Here is a 17,553-nt window from a genome sequence, read left to right as displayed (position 1 = left end):
TCTTTGTGGTTACCACTGAGCTTACATAAAACACTTCATAGCTATTAGTTATAATAGTCTATTTTAAGCTGGTAACAATTTTAGTTGCATACAAAACTCTGTTTACCTCTCCTTTTCCCATGTTTTATGGTATTGATGTTTAAATTTACTTCTGTATGTTCATTAATAAGAATTAGTCATAGTTACTTTTAACACTCTTGTGTTTTAACTTTTGTACTTGAATTAAACATGATTTATTGTGCTAACATTGTAGTAATACAGTATTCTGTTTTTTTTCTGTATGTTTACCCTTCCAATGAGTTTTATATTTTTATGCTCTTGTGTTGCTTTTTAGCATCCTTTCATTTCAAGTTGATGAATTTCCTTTAGTATTCTTTGTGCAGGAGAGATAGTGGAGATGATTGACATCCCAATGCGTTGTTTGTCTGAGAAAGTCTGAGAAAATCTCTCAATTTGTAATGGAAAGGTTTATGAGGTACAGTATTCTTGGTTGGCAGTCTTTTTATTTTATCACTTTGAGTACATCATCCCATTCCCTTCTGACCTGCAGAGTTTCTGATGAGAAATCTGATAATCTCATGGAGGTTCCCTTGTTGGTAGCAAGTTGTTTCCTGCTGCTTTAAAAATTCTCTCCTTGTCCTTAACTTTTAACTTGTTATAACGTCTCATGGTCTGGGTAACTTTGTATTCATCTTATTTAGTATTCTTTGGACTTTTAGGATCAAGATGTTAATCTCTATTCCCATGTTTGGGAAGTTTTCAGCCATTATTTCTTTGAATTTTTTTTACTCATTTGTCTCTCCTTTTCCTAGAGCTCTCATAATATATATATCCATTTGTTTGCTGGTGCCCCATAATTTCTTTATGGTGTTTTTATTCTTTTAAACTTTTTTTTTTCTTTTTGCCCCTCTGACTGGATGGCTTCCAATGATCTCTCTTTAAATTTACTGATTCTTTGTTCTGCCTATCTAGTCATCTGTTGAACCTCTCTAATTGAATTTTTTAATTCAATTATTGTATCCTTCAGTTATATGTTTTCTGTTTGGTACTTTTTTATTGTCTATCCCTTTGTTAAAATGATTGCTTCATTCAGATATTGGTCTCTTGACCTTCATTAGCATCTATATAATGATTATTTATAATCAGTTGGAACACATATTTCCAGTTAATTTGGGTTGGTTTCTGTATATTTATGTAGTTATTTTAATGAACATACATTTACCAAATTTTTTCACTTTTCATGACCCTGTGTGTTGGTTTTTATTAGATAAAATAGCCACTTCTCTCACAGACTGACCTCATATCAAAGATGATCTTCACCTATCTGCCTTTCCAGAGATTCTGGGTGTCTCTCAAGTGTTTGTGCTCATTTAAAAATTCTGTCTTTGTTTTTAGTGGCAGCCATGATAGTATTCCCAAGTACCATCAGTGCTTTGAGACAAGTGAGATAGGGTCCAGTTCTTTGAATAACAGCCAGGAAAATTAAGGTGGTAGATATGTGGTCCAATTCTTTTTCTTCTCAAGGTAGGCTAAGAGGTGGAATTTATTGTCTGCTCACTCTGTACTGAGCTGGCGAGGTGGGGGACAGTGACAAGTGCCTGTACACTAGTAGATGGCATGCACTTTCAAACTGTTGCTTTGCTGTCTGTCATCCCCAGGGAGCTCGTGAATGCTGGGCTCTCTTAGCTCTCAAATACACATGGGTTTAGAGGCCAGTCCCTCAGGTAGCAACCAGAAAGGTTGTGAGGGGGCTAGATGAGAAATCCAGCCCCCTCTAGGGAGAAGTTGGAGGACTGATTTTTTCACTGGAGTGGGCTCAGTGGAGAAGTCATGGGATTTTCCCATGTGACTGTACAACCTCTAAGAGAACTAGTGATTGCATGCCCCATTAGCTTCCAGCACTGCACTCAGTCAAGGGGAAGAGGCATAGGAAGTGCTCACATGGCTGTTTAACACTGTCTTTTTGTTCTCTGTGGTCCTGGAGGACTAGTGAATGCCAGGTCCCATCAGCTTCCAGAGATGGGCAGATTGGGAGTTAGTCCCTTGGGTATCAACTGTAAAAGGTGGGGCACTAGAGGTGTGGTTCAAATTGTTTGCTTCTAGGGAAGAAATTGGGAGATGAGAATTCCCCACCAGTTGTGTGGTGTGGCAGGGATGTGCTTTATATGTCTCAGCCTTTCCTACTCATTTCAAAGTGGGAATTTTCTCAGTCACCCGGTATAGAGGAGGCTCTCAAATAGTATATGGAGTTTTCAGAGGGAACTGATCCATGTGTAGTTATGTGTGTCTGTGGGTGGAGGAAGAGTTTTGAGCCTATATTGTACTATAGTGCTGGAAGTCCTACCCCCTCAATTACGTTTTAACTTATCTTCCTTCTTCAATATTGGTAGCTCTACAGTTAATTGTCCTGCAAAAGCCAGAGTACTCTTTAAAACCTAAAAATTAGATTATTTCCCTTCCTTGCTCAAAATTTTTTCAACAGTGTGTTATAAAACCCATAGTTCTTTTCTCAGCTTGTCAGATCTTATATGATTACCGGTCCTATCTGGTAGACCTCATTTCTTGCAGCTTTATACCTTCCTTTTTCCTTGTGAGCTGCTTTTTTCAGTTCCTTTAAGACATTACTCCTATTTCCCCATCAGAGCTGTTTCCCTTGCTATTCTTCCTTACCATTTAATATGGTTTGGCTCTGTGTCCCCAACCAAATCTCTTGTTGAAATTGTAATTCCCAACTTTGGGGAGAAGGGTCTGGTGGGAGGTAATTGGATCATGGGGACAGATTCCCCCCCTTGCTGTTCTTGTGATAGTTCTCACAAGATCTGGTTGTTTAAAAGTGTGTAGCACTTTCCTCTTTACTCTTTTTCTCTCTCTCCTGCTGCCATATGAAGATGTGCTTGCTTCCCATTTACCCTTCCACCATGATTGTATGTTTCCTGGCCTCCCAGCCATGTTTCCTCTTGTACAGCCTCTGGAACTGTGAGTCAATTAAACGTCTTTTCTTCATAGATTACCCAGTCTCAGGTAGTTCTTTATGGCTGTGTGATAATGGGCTAACACATCATTGTAAGACTTAGTCCTTACTTCATTCAAGTGACTACACATAGGGATTTTCTTTAGAAATGAAATTGCTTCTCCCCCAAGTCACCAAGTATCACCTTACCTGGCTTTTTCTTCATAGCATTTATGGCTGCATCGTGTTCTATGATACATTTATAATTCTATTTCTCAATTTTCTGTTTTCCTATTTGACCATAATCTTTATGAGGATGAGAACTATTGTTTGCTATTTTATCTTTAATATATGGAACAGCTTGCCATATAAGTGCCAGATAAATAGTTGTTGGAAGAATGAATTTACTTATAAAAGAGACTTATGATACATTTCTATATTTTGTCAGTTAAAGATTTAACTTGTAATTAGTATAAAATAAGTGTTTTTGACTACCGGAGAGGGACTAGTTTGAATTAGTGTACACATTTAAAAAATTAAATCACGTTATTTTAAATATATACAAGACTTTCAGTATTTTGAAATCAGGTGTGGTGTAAACAATAAAAAATATACCTAGTAGCTTAAGCTACATCAGTATTGAGTCACAAGTGAATTAATAGCAATGGTTTTGTCTTAAGCATTATTTGTTTATTACCAAGTGATACCCCCTAACTTCTTGAAAATAGCAATTGCCCTAGTATGATAATTATTTTTATTTCAGATTTGCTCAAAATACCAATTTCTTATTAAGTTTTCAAAAATGATTAAAATGTCAATTCAGTCTTTATTAAATTTGTAAAGTATTCTAAACTATCACAATTTAAAATTTTAAATTCTTCTCCCATTTACAGGTGAAATATGATATCTGAGATTTGTGTTAAAACAGTAAAGTGTAGGAGTTGGTGAGAGTATGGATAGAATATTGGCTATGAAAAATGTTGAAGCTGGGTGATAAAAATTTTGATAAAATACTGAGTGCGGGTGATGAGTAAAAAGGGGTATATAATACCATCTTCTTTATATTTGTATTTGTTTTACATTTTTCTATAGTAAATAGTTTAGAAACAAAAATGTTTGCTGAAATTTTGTCACCAAAAACCTTCTTAAAAGAGAAATATGGTCTTGTTAGTTTTCAAAATAGCTTATGAACTTTGGGGGATTTTATTTATTAATTAAAGAAGTAGCAAGCAAATTTATTGCCTATTTCTTATTGGTCAATTCAAGGACCAACTTTAGAAATTCTTTGATTCATGCCAATGAAAAGCTTATTCCAATTGATTGTTTATTTCTATTTATTTAAATACATGTATTACTGTAACTTTTATGCAATTTATACATTTTACATCTATTTGCTTTTCTTTATTAGATATAGTCCAGGAATATGTATAATTTATAATTTAAATCCTCTGAGTCTTACAGTAACCTCATGCACCAACAGTGTTAAAAAATTGTGCATACTGGTGATATTGGAAATATGCCTTTTAAAGGCCATTATTTTAACATTTAACAAATATGTGATTCTCATTAAATAATAAAACATTTTGTAGATTTAAAAATTAGATTATTGTGCTTAGGTGGCATATTAAAACCAACACCAACACAGTTACCTGAGTGTTCATTTATTCTTCCCTCTTCTTAAATAGCCTAACTCCAGTCTGTCAAATGGGCATGATGTTTGCATCTACTAAGATGTTTTTTCCTAATTAGATACCAGTGGATTGTCAAAAGTGCAGTTACCGAACATTAGCATGGTAGTTAGAAAAAACAGCCCAACTGCTATGTCATCATCTCCAAGTTGTATGGGGCATAAATACAAATTATTATATCCTTAGGGCTCAGGGGTGCGGTTTTGAATATAAATGCTTTAGACTTTTAAGAGGCACTGTGCATACACGATCACAAGAACTTCTAAATATTGAATGTTGAAGTTTCACAGAGAATGAGGATAAATGGCACTGAACGTCAGTGTAGGACTCTGTATGAAAATATTGATGTAACTCAATTGCACGGATGCACTGTATGCCCTCAGCCACAAGGGAGGCTTGTCCTAGCCGTGACATCTAACCGCTGGGTGACCTGGAGAACGTTACTTAATTTTAATAGGCCTCAGCTTTCAGTTCATTAAATGGGACAATGCTGCCTGACAAATTGATGATAATTTATTGAACCTGAAAACACATTCCTATTTCTTTATTAGTAAAATGATTTCTATGTTTGATATTATTGATACACGAATCATGAGAGTGTCAAGGCATGCCAACAAATATGCCTGTTTTATTATTAAAAATACACATTCTGTAAGTTAGCAAATGCATACTGAAATTTTTAATTTTTTATATTCTGTTTGTTTTTGATTAGAAGAAACTCACAGTAGTGAACATAGTATAAACACTGGAGTATTAAGCTCCTGCAGTACTAATAAAACCAAGATAATTCTTCTACCTGCTATTTTTTGGGACAGTTTTTTGGAATCCTGAGCCACCATATAAGGACAAATATTCTGACACTGCCATGCTGCAGAGACCACCTGTAGGTCCTTCGATTGACCATCCCAGCTATTCTCAGACTCCTAACTATCCTGTCCAAGGTCCATATGTGTGAGTGAAGGTGCCTGGGATCCTCGGGACTAGCCTCCCTGCCAACTGAGTACCACAAAGGGACCTCAGCTGTCAGTGCCCTGTGGAGCCTGAGAACCTAGCCTGGCTCTGGTTCCTCACCCACAAGGTGAGATAAAATAAAATGAATGGATGGGTTTAAGCCAAAAAGTAATTTGTTAGCAATAGGCAAAATTGGCTCTCTAAAAATCATTTAATATGAAGATACAAAGAACTCATAACAGCAGAAAATGATGTTAATACAGAAAATACCTACAAAGGTAATCTTTTCATTATCTTTATGAGATCATCTTATTTAACTGAACCTGAACGTTACATCTAAGAGGTAATATTTGACAGAAAAGAAATTTACTAACTGTTTCCTCGGGAACACGTTTTATTGTATTCTCAAACCCTTTGCCCCTTGCCAAAATAGCTATAAATTCTGATTACTGTTGTTTAAACAACTATTTAGTTTCTATGTACTATATAGGGATTTATAAAGCATTAGCAGATTTAAATATGTGAGATGATTCTGGTGTGGCGACAGAGGATATTATAAATCAATGAACATGCACTAAACTCATTTATGAGTGAAGCATAGTATTTGTAAGCAAAGGAAAAGTTCATTGACTTGTGTTTGACTCTATCAGATTTGTAAACATTAAGGATGTTTAAGATGAGTGAAAAGTCGAACTTCAGGGCTAGAATGTCTTGTTTTTCTTAAAGCTCATATTCCAACACTGTTTGATATGTACGCTAATGGCAACCACATTGCCTCATGTGGCCTTTGAAGTCAAAGGGCTTGTGTGCTTCAAAGATGACTATTGCTGTTTAGATCCTTTGTGGGAGGAGTTAAACTTGTGGAAAAGGAATACGTGCTAAAGAGTTAACGATGTTTTTCAGAAACCACTAACTAAATTTTGTGCATTTGTAGCAGTGTGAAAGAAACATTTCTGTTTATAAAGGCGAGCTTGTCTTTTCAAGTTAAAGTATCGCTCTGTCAGAAACATTTGCTCTTCTAAAGCTTCTATGGTATTAATAAAAACATGTTATAGTGTGACTTGATGCTTATAAAAGTGTCTCAATGAACAGGTTTAGAGATATTCTTCATTCTACCTTAAAATTCCTTGTTGAGATTTGTTATTTTGTTTTGTTTTTTAAGCTCCTGGCTGCTAATCTTTGGGTTATTTTTCAGTTCTTCAACATACTCATCAGCGAGTGGTCAGTGAAAATAAAGAGGGCAAAACAAAAAACAATTTACCGTTTTTGCTAAAACAGTTTTAATGGTATATAATGCTGAAACTGACAACAAGATCTCTCAATTACTATTATATTTCACTTTCCATACAGCAAGAATTGTTTAATTATATTAGTTTCTCTTTAATTTTATGGATTTGTAAAAGAAAAGCACCTCTAATGAATACACAATTGATTATGTGATTATTCTTTGTACAATTTGCATTTAACATAGCATCTTGGTTATAGTAAACATTTAATCATATTTGCTGAATAAAATTATTAAAATCACCAATTTAAAAATATTTTAGAATTACCAAAGGGGAGTCAACATATGAAATATGCATAAAGTTTAAATGTTCATCCAGTGAAGTTATTAACACTGTGATATGGTTTGGCTCTGTTTCTCCACCCAAATCTCATCTTGAAATGTACTCCCATAATTCCCACATGTTGTGGGAGGAATCCGATGGGCGTTAATTTGAATCACGGGAGCAGTTTCCCCCATATTGTTATCGTTGTCGTGAATAAGTCTCATGAGATCTCATGAGATCTGCTTCTGCATTGTCCTCATTCTCTCTTGCCACCACCATGTAAGAAGTGCCTTTTCGGAGCTTGCGTTTGCTGAGATCACACCATAGCACTCCAGCCTGGGCGAAAGCTCTCAAAAAAAAAAAAAAAAAAAAGTGCCTTTTGCCTTCTGGCATGATTCTGAGGCCTCCCCAGCCATGGAAACTATAAGTCTGATTAAACCTTTTTCTTCCCAGTCTTGGATATGTCTTTATCAGCAGCGTGAAAATGGACTAACACAGTAAATTGGTACCGGTAGAGTGGGACGTTGCTGAAAAAATACCCCAAAATGTGGAAGCAACTTTGGAACTGTGTAATAGGCAGAGGTTGGAACAGTTTAAAGGACTCAGAAGAAGACAGGAAAAATGCGGGAAAGTTTGGAACCTCCTAGAGATTTGTTGAATGGCTTTGACAAAAATGCTGATAATGATATGAACAATAAGGTCCAGGTTGAGATGGTCTCAGATGGGGATGAGGAACTTGTTGGGAACTGGAGCAAAGGTGACTCCTATTATGTTTCAGCAAAGAGACTGGTGGCATTTTGTCGCTGTCCTAGAGATTTGTGGAACTTTGAACTTGAGAGAGATGATTTAGGGAATCTGGCGGAAGAAATTTCTTCTTATTTTTATTTTTTGAGACGATGTCTTGCTCGGTTGCCAGGCCGGAGTGCAGTGGCGCGATCTAGGCTCACTGCAACCTCCACCTCCTGGGTTCAAGCAATTCTCATTCCTCAGCCTCCTGAGTAGCTGGGACTACAGGAACCTGCCACCATGCCTGGCTAATTTTTGTATTTTTAGTAGAGATGGGGTTTCACCATGTTGGTCAGGCTGGTTCGAACTCCTGACCTGAGGTGATCTACCCAACTCAGCCTCCCAAAGTGCTGGGATTACAGGCATAAGCCACCGCCCAGTCAGGTGGAAGAAATTTCTAAGCAGCAAAGCATTCAAGAGGTGACTTCGGTGCTGTTAAAGCATTCTGATTTAAAAGGGAAACAGAACATAAAAGTTTTGAAAATTTGCAGCCTGATGATGCTGTAGAAAAGAAAAACCCATTTTTTTGCAGAGAAATTCAAGCTGGCTGCAGAAATTTGCATAAGTAACAAGGAGCTGAATATTAATCCCTAAGACAATGGGGAAAATGTCTCCAGGGCATGTTATAGGTCTTCATGGCAGCCCCTCCCATCACAGACCCAGAAGCCTGGGAGAGAAAAAATGGTTTCATGGGCCCGGCCTAGGGTCCCCATGCTGTGTTTAGCCTAGGGACTTGGTGCCCTTAGTCCCAGCTGCTCCAGCTGTTGCTAAAAGGGTCTAAGGTACAGGTCAGCCCATGGTTTTAGAGGGTGCAAGCCCCAAACCTTGGCAGCTTCCACATGATGTTGAGCCTGCGGGTGTGCATAAGTCAAGAATTGAGGTTTGGGAACCTCCACCTAGATTTCAGAAGATGAATGGAAATGTTTGGATGCCCTGGCAAAAGTTTGCTGCAGAGGCAAGGCCCTCATGGAGAACCTCTGGGCAGTGTGAAAGGGGAAATGTGTGGTCAGAGCCCCCACATGGAGTCCCTAGTGGGGTGCTGCCTAGTGGAGCGCTGCCTAGTGGAGCTGTGAGAAGAGGCCACCATCCTCCTGATGCCAGAATGGTAGATCCACTGACAGCTTGCACCATGTGCCTGGAAAAGCCACAGACACTCAACACCAGCCCATGAAAGCAGTCAGGAGGGCTGCTATACCCTGCAGAATCCACAGGGGCAGAGCTGCGCAAGACTATGGGAACCTACCTCGTGCATCAGTGTGACCTGGATGTGAGACATGGATTCAAAGGAGAACATTTTGGGGCTTTAAAATTTGACTGTTCTGCTAGATTTTGGACTTGCATGGGCCCTGTAACCCCTTTGTTTTGCCCAATTTCTCACATTTGGAGTGACTGTATTTACCCAATACCTGTACCCCCATTGTACCTAGGAAGTAATTAGCCTGCTTTTAATTTTACAGGCTCATAGGCAGAAGGAACGTGCCTTGTCTCAGATGAGACTCTGGACTGTGAACTTTTGGTTTAATACTGAAATGAGTTAAGACTTTGGAGGACTGTGAGGAAGGCTTGATTGATTTTGAAATATGAGGACATGAGATTTGGAGGGGCCAAGAGTGGAATGATACGGCTTAGCTTTGTGTCCCCACCCAAATCTCATCTTGAATTGTACTCCCATAGTTGCCCCGTGTTGTGGGAGGGACCCGGTGGGAGATTATTTGAATTATGGGGGCAGTTTCCTCCTTACTGTTCTCATGGTAGTGAATATGTCTCGTGAGAGCTGATGGTTTTATCAGGGGTTTCCACTTCTGCATCATCCTAATTTTCTCTTGCCAGTGCCATGTAAGAAGCACCTTTTGCCTTCCGCCATGATTCTGAAGCCTCCCCATTCATGTGGAACTTTAAGTCCAATTAAACCTCTTTTTCTTCGCAGTCTTGGATATGTCTTTATCAGCAGCATGAAAATGGACTAATACACACTGTAACAAGAAGAATTTAGGCATATTAGTTTCAAAGATATGAGCACAGAAATGGGAATTTCAAGATTTTTGGAGATGCTAATTTAATAGAACTTTTGAAATTTCATAAGCATGCATTGCCCCTTGAAAAGTAGTAACAGATTGACAAATGTAGATTTTTGTTATTACTGACATTTTGAGAAAATATCTGCAGCTGAAGATCCTGCAATTGTGAAAAATGTCATAAGTTTTTCATACACCCAGTTCTTTTGTCACAAAGTATGATCAGATTTTCTGCTTAGAAAGTGTTTTTGGCTGAATAGGTTATAGTCTACACTGTATGTAGGCACAGTGAAAAAGTGACAGGTAGTTTTCTAACATCTTTTTGAAAATATATGTTTACATCAGAATATTGACAATAATGCTATAACTGTTATGATATAGGTGACAAAGATAACTTAATTATAACTTTTCAAAAATGTTTGTCATCTTATCCATACAGTTTTTTATCTGAAAAATGACGGACAATCATATGGAAAACAGAATTAGTAGAATGCAATTTAGAGATAAGAAAAAATTTCTTTCTTCAATAAAATAATTTAGTGGTATTCAGGAAAATGCAAATGTGAGAGTCAGTGTACGATGTCAGGTAGCTCTATTCTGTCAAACTTGAAGATAAATATCTCAACTTATGATAATTGAGTGTTTGAATACCCAAGTGTCACATACTTATAAATCTTAACATTTTATACTTGGCCTTTAGAAGTTAGTATATCCCAGCAAAAATCTTTTATTTTTGTGATAGATAGTTATTATGCTAACATGTACATAAAACTTACCATTTTAACCATTTTTAAATGTATAGTCTAGTAGCAATAAATACATTCACATTGTTGTGCAGCCATTATCACTATCTATCTCGGCAAAACCTGTCTTTCCAAACAGGAACCCTGTATCCATTAAATGATAACTCCCCATTCTCTTCTCCCCCAGCCCCTGGTAAATAACTACCAGTCTACTTTCTATCCCCATGAATTTAACTACTTTAGGTAACGCATTTAAGAAGAATTCTAGAATATTTACCCTTTTGTGATTGGCTTATTTCACCTAGTATAATGTCTTCTAAGTTCTTCCATGTTGTAGCATATATCAGAATTTCCTTTCTTTCAAAAACGGAGTAATATTTCACTGTATGGATATGCCACTTTTTTTCTCTTTTTTTTTAAATTTTACTTTAAGTTCTGGGATATATGTGCAGTACGTGCAGGTTTATTACATAGGTATACATGTGCCATGGTGGATTGCTGCACCTGTCAACCCATCGTCTAGGTTTTAGGCCCTGCATGCATTAGGTATTTGTCCTAATGCTCTCCCTCCCATTGCCCCCAACCCCTGACTGGCCCCAGTGTGTGATGTTCCCCTCCTTGTGTCCCAGCGAACACCTGATTTGCTTCCATCTTTTGACTTTTGTGAATGCTGCTATGAACTAGCTGTATAAATATCTGAGTCCTTGCTTTCAATTCTTTTGGATATTTACCCAGAAGTATAATTGCCATATCATATGTTAATTCCATATAGTACTGCCATGCTATTTTCCACAGTGGTTGCACCATTTTACCCGACTAGCAATACACAAGGGTTTAAATTTCTCCACATCTTTACTAATACTTGTTATTTTATTTTATTTTTTTGATAACAGCCATCTTAATGGGTGTGATATGGTATTTCATTGTGATTTTATTTGTACTTCTCTAATGATTAGCGATGTTGTCTTTTCATATGCTTATCAGCCATTTGTATGTCTTCTTTGGATAAATGTCTATCCATGTTCTTTGACTATTTTTTTAAAGCAGTTTCTTTTGTTGTCGTTATTGTTGTTGAACTGTCAGAGTTCTTTCTTTTTTCTATTTTAGACATGAGGTATCAGTTTGTCAACCAGGCTGGAGTACAGTGGTGCTATCATAGCTCACTGCAGCCTCAGACTCCAAGGCTCAAGTGACCTTCCAGTCTCAACCTCAAGAGTAGTTGGAATTAACAGTCTCAAGCCACTGTACTGGGCTACTACGAGTTCTTTATATATGTTCTGGATATTAATCTTATATTACATATATAATTTGCAAATATTTTATCCTGTTCCTTGAGTCTTCTGTTCATTCTTCTGATAATGTCCTTTGGAGCATAGAAAGATTTTAATTTTGATAAACTTCAATTTACCTGCGTTTTCTTTTGTTGTCTTTGCTTTTGGTGTTATATCCAAGAAAAAGTTGCCAAACCCAATGTAATGAAGCTTTTCCTCTATGTTTTCTTTTAAGAGTTTTATAGTTTTAGCTCTTGCATTCAGGTCTTTGATCAATTTTTGAGTTAATTTTAGTATATGGTATACTTTGAGTACAGTTTCATTCTTTTGCATGTGGACATACAGTTTTTTCAACACTATTTATTGAAAAGAACGTCCTCTTTCCATTGAATGGTCTTGGCAGCCTTGTTAAAAATCCTTTGACTGTATATATGAGGGTTTATTTCTGTGCACTCTATTCTGTTCCACTGGTCTGTTTGTCCTCCTTATGCCAGTAGCGCACTGTTGTGATTACAGTATTTTTGTAGTAAGTTTTGAAATCATGACATAGGGAACTTCAAACCTTGCTATTTTTTTTTTCATTTCTTCTTCTTCTTCTTTTTTTTTTTTTTAATTGAGACAGGGTATTATTCTGTTGCTCAGGCTGGAGTGCAGTGGTGCAATCACAGCTAACTGCAGCCTTGACCTTATGGGCTCAAGCGATCCTCTTGCCTCAGCCTCCCAAGTAGCTAGGACTACAAGTGTGTGCTATCATGCTCAGCTATTTTTTAATTTTTTGTACAGATGGGGTCTCCTTATGTTGCCCAGGCTGGTCTTGAACTCCTGGATTCAAGCAGTTCTCTCACCTCAGCCTCCCAAAGTACTGGGATTACAGGCCATGCCTGGCTAATCTGTTTCAATGTTGGTTTGACTACTCCACACCCCTTGAGAGTCCATATTAAAGGTAGATTTTTCTATTTCTGTAAAAAAGTCATTTGAATTTTGAGTGAAATTCTCTTTTTAAATGAGTATTTACATATGAGATGATTTGGCAGAAAGAAGTTAAACATTTTGACTTTTATATTCTTTAATGATAGATCATGAGATGCTTCCAATCTCAACAAAACGTGTTAATATCTACAATTTTCCCCATCCAGAGACAAAAAAAAAAAAGATTTTAATTCATGTTTTTGTCTCCAACTGTGCATCTAAAATAGTTCTATCCTGGGTCTGGGGAGACAGAATAATGAGTGGTCAGAGAACTTGGAAGCCTTCTGATTGCTCTTTGCACTTGTTTATTTCCATGCATCCTCCACATTCTGGCTAAATGTGGGGAACAAATGAATGTGTGAATAGCCAGCAGCCCTACAGTGTCGGGGAAAATAACCTGAGAGACATGAGATTCATTTGCTTTTCTTTTAATATTGTTTCATTGTGTCTTCTTTAGCTGTGGAGTTAAATAAATACGGTTTTTGTTTCAATACACTAAGCAATGGATTTACAGGAAATCATTGATAGAGACTCCTAAAAGTTTTCTCAAATATCCACTGTAAAGATTGAGGAGAGAGGGATTGTGGGGGAGTCATGAACCAGAGTTACAGGAGCCTAAGATCCGACCTCACTGATGTAGATCTCTTCTCTCCATTTCCTTTTTTTCCCTATCTCTAAACATTTAATCTTGAATTTGTTTTGGATAATTTTTCGTAATCATAAACTGTTAGCTCTAAAAGGCATCTCGGTAAGTTTTTTAATCTACCTACCTTAATTATTTTAATGTGAAAAGGGCACATGTTTCTCAATATTCTTTCTTCTGTTCTGAGAGAAGAGGAACATCATAGTCCCTCATTATTTCAAATCGAATTTACAATGTTCCTTTTGTGCTAGTTCATGCTATTTGTGTGTTCTGTGTGTCAACCCTGTCTTCCTGTTTATGATACAAGGTCCTGAGGGGCGTGAGTTATAGCCCTTCAGGACCTCAGGTCCCTTTGCACTGAGTGCTTAGTGAATCTTACTGTTCAGCTGACTCCTACAGTAATGAAATTTAATCAATGTAAAATGGAAAAATACCCTCTGCATTAGTGGAATGTGACTTTTAAATAATTTTGACCTCTGGGGAAAGGACATAAAATAGAGTTTTCTTATCTTCTAATCCTGATGTAGTTGTGCTAGTCCATTCTCATGCTGCTAATAAAGATATACCCAAGACGAGGTAATTTATAGAAGAAAGAGGTTTAAAGGACTTACAGTTCCACATGGCTAGGGAGGCCTCATAATCATGGTGGAAAGTGAAGGAGGAGCAAAATCACATCTTACATAGTGGCAGGCAAAGAGAGCATGTGTAGGGGGAACTCCCTTTATAAAATCATCAGATCTCGTGAGACTTACTCACTGTTATGAGAACAGCATGGGAAAGACCTGCCCCCATGATTCACCTACTGGGTTCCTCTCACAGCATATGGGAATCATGGGAGCTACAATTCAAGATGAGATTTGGGTGGGGACACAGCCAAACCATATCAGTAGTTAACACCCATTACATTCAGAAGGACACTAGAACATTTTACTCATTACTGAGCTTTTGAATTGAAATTGTGGCACATATGGAATCATATTCTTCTTTTTATGAGATTGCATCTCTCTCTGTCGTCCAGGCTGGAGTGTAGTGGCTTAATCATAGCTCTCTGCATCCTTGAATTCCCGGGCTCAAGCAATCCTACCATGTCAGTACCCTGAGTAGCTAGAACTATAGGTGCGTGGCACCGTGCCCAGCTTTTTTCTTTTTTGTAGAGATGGGGTTTAGCTGTCTTGCCTAGGCTGCTCTCAAATTCTTGGCCTCAAACAACCCTGTCACTTTGGTCCCCCAAAGTGCTGGGATTACGGTGTGAGCTGCAATGCCTGGCCTGGAATAATTTTTTCATGGATGTATTTGACTTTTGCAATAAAAACCATAACATATTACAGTAAAAAATTAAAATATAAATACAGATATTCAACATGTTACATGTTTATGAGTCAGAATCCTTCATATAATGCTAGGATGTAAGTTCTGCTTAAATTACTCTACAGATACAATGTAATTCCAGTCAAAATCTCAGCAGGCTTTTGTTTTTGAAGGAGAAATTGTTAAGCTGATTCTAAAATATATGAAAATGCAAAAGAGCTAGCAGAGATAAAATGATCTTGAAAAAGAACAAAGTTAGAAGAATTATAGTACTTAATTTCAAGACAGTGAGGCTAGTCAAATAGATCAGTAGAATAGAGTAGAGTCCAAAAACAGACTTACACTAGTATGACCAATTACTTTTTGCAAAGTTACCAAAGGAATCCAGTGGAGATAAGAATATTTTCAATAATATTCCTAAAATAACTAGAAAGCTGTATGGAAAAGAGATGACTTTTATAATATACACTAAAATTATTTGAGATTAATTTTAATCTCAAATGTGAATCTCATTTAAATTTAAAATGTGAATCTCAAATCTTGTAGGGGAAGACATAGATCATATATTTATATCTTTGGGGTGCAAAAAAAGGGAAAGAAAATATATTTAACAGTTGGTATATTGGACTTCATCAAAATTGTCTTATTAAAAATTATTAAAAAATGGACATGTAAGTTAGACTAGGATAAAATATTTATAAAGTGTGTATCTGATCTAGGAATCATGTCAAGAATGTACAAAGAACCTGTGTAGATTAAAAATAGGAGCCTAATTAAAACTTTTCAAAAAATTTGAATAGTTTACAGAGAAAGTTGTATGAAAGGATAGTAAATACATTAAAAGATGATGAATATCATTAGTCATCATTGAAATGCAAATATGAATGAGGAGATAGCTTCAAAATCTCACCAGAAATGGCTAAAACTTTTAAGACTGTCAAGACAAAATATTGACAAGAATGCAAAACAATGATCTCTCATAATTTGCAGATAATTGTATAAAATGGTACTTTTTTGATGTTTGACAGTTTCTTATAACATTGCACATTTCTCTACCCTACAATCTAGCAATTCTACTTCTATGTATACATACAAGGAAAATTAAAACTTATTATCTACAAAAAATACTGAATAAAATGCTCAGAGTAGTTGTATTCATAATAGCCAAAAAATGAAAGCAACCAAAATGTCCATCAACATGGACAAAATATTCTGGCACGTATTCATGAGTGAACATTCAGCAATACAAAGCAATGAATTACTGATAAACATAAAACATGGATCAATCTCTCAAAGTGTTTTGGACAAATTGAGTGAGGCACAGAAATGAACAAATTATATGATTCAATTTATAAAAAATTATAGGACAGGCATCACTAATCTGTAACAATGACTTCACAATGGTGACTGACTCTAATGTGTCAGTTTGACTTCAGGGGAGCACAGAGGAACATTCTTTGATAATAAATTGTTCGATAAGGATTAGAGGGTGGATTTTCCACATGCTACAACTCATCAAACTATCCTTTGGATTTGTGCATTTCACTGTATGAAAAGTATGCCTCAATAAAAAAATTAACCAGTTGCATCCTGAGTCAGAGCAGCATATATTAAAAGTTAATTCATGCTAGGTGAATCAAAATAATATGGCAGGATATTAAAGACAAAGAGAAAAATCTTAAGCCAGAGAGAAGAGACAAATGACCTACAAAGGAAAATGATTAGACCGCAGAGGAAATAGCAGTCAACCTAGAATATATTTCCAGAGCAACTGTGATTCAAAATGAGGGCAAATAGAGACATTTTCCAGAAAAATTTCAGAGTGGTTACTAATCAAGTACTCTCAGTGAAGAAAATTCTGAAGTCCATAAGGAAAGAATGGTGTCTAGTCACAAGAAACCTCTTACTGGGCTCCTTAGAAGAGTGTGATGTAGTGAGTGGGTTATACCTGGGGCCTCTGTGGTCTCCATAGATGATGAGCCTGGGGAGTCTCATCAGGTTGAATACATCTTGGAAGAACCCAAACAACTGCACATTGACTTGCATCAACAGTAGAGTGCACTGCCCTCCATCATCGACAAGGCACCCCGGAGTTGCTGCAGGAGTTGGCGTTTAGGGTCCTGAAGAGCATGGCATGCAGCCCTTGGTGCAGCTGGTTCCATGGTTGGGTGTAGTAAAGATGTGCAGGGTGAAATGGGAGGGGATTTTTAGTGGTTACATTTTCTGGAGCAGCTCTAAATCTCCTTTTTACGTATGTTAGATTCTCCCCTATTTGTGACTTTATTAGTGGTATCTGAGTTAGCCACCAACTCCTCCAATAATGCATGTGGATTTTGAAAATGAGAGCTTCATCATTATTTTGAAATACTTGACATGAAAAAGTTCAGTTAGATTCAGAATGCTTTCATATTTCAAGAAATTTCAATATATTTGTCAATGAAAGAAATGGAAGTGCTATTAAATTCTTTAAATGTAATTTTAACTATTGTATGTTTTTCAAGTTTTAGAAAAATAATTTTTACCACCCACTTGTGGTGAACAAAGTTTCTTGTCCAAAGGTGACTATCAAAAATTGGAAGAGATCATTACTAAAAGGTCTTGTTTAGAAATTGCATATACATATTTCAAACATTAAACCTGATATTAAAGCAAAATACACCAAATGGTCTCAAGAATCTC

The 17,553-nt window shown here is 36.7% G+C and overlaps 1 long non-coding RNA gene across 2 annotated transcripts in view; it reads left to right on the top strand.

Annotated features, from left to right (window-relative positions):
• LOC135968203 (uncharacterized) overlaps nt 1–17,553 on the top strand; it is a 433,495-nt gene that overhangs the window by 127,777 nt on the left and 288,165 nt on the right. The gene's annotated exons all lie outside the window — the stretch shown is intronic.

Source organism: Macaca fascicularis, chromosome 18 (assembly GCF_037993035.2).
Source record: "Macaca fascicularis isolate 582-1 chromosome 18, T2T-MFA8v1.1".
Classification (NCBI taxonomy): domain Eukaryota; kingdom Metazoa; phylum Chordata; class Mammalia; order Primates; family Cercopithecidae; genus Macaca; species Macaca fascicularis.
The sequence above is the reverse complement of the archived record's forward strand: the minus strand, read 5'-3'. Positions and strand labels throughout refer to the sequence as shown.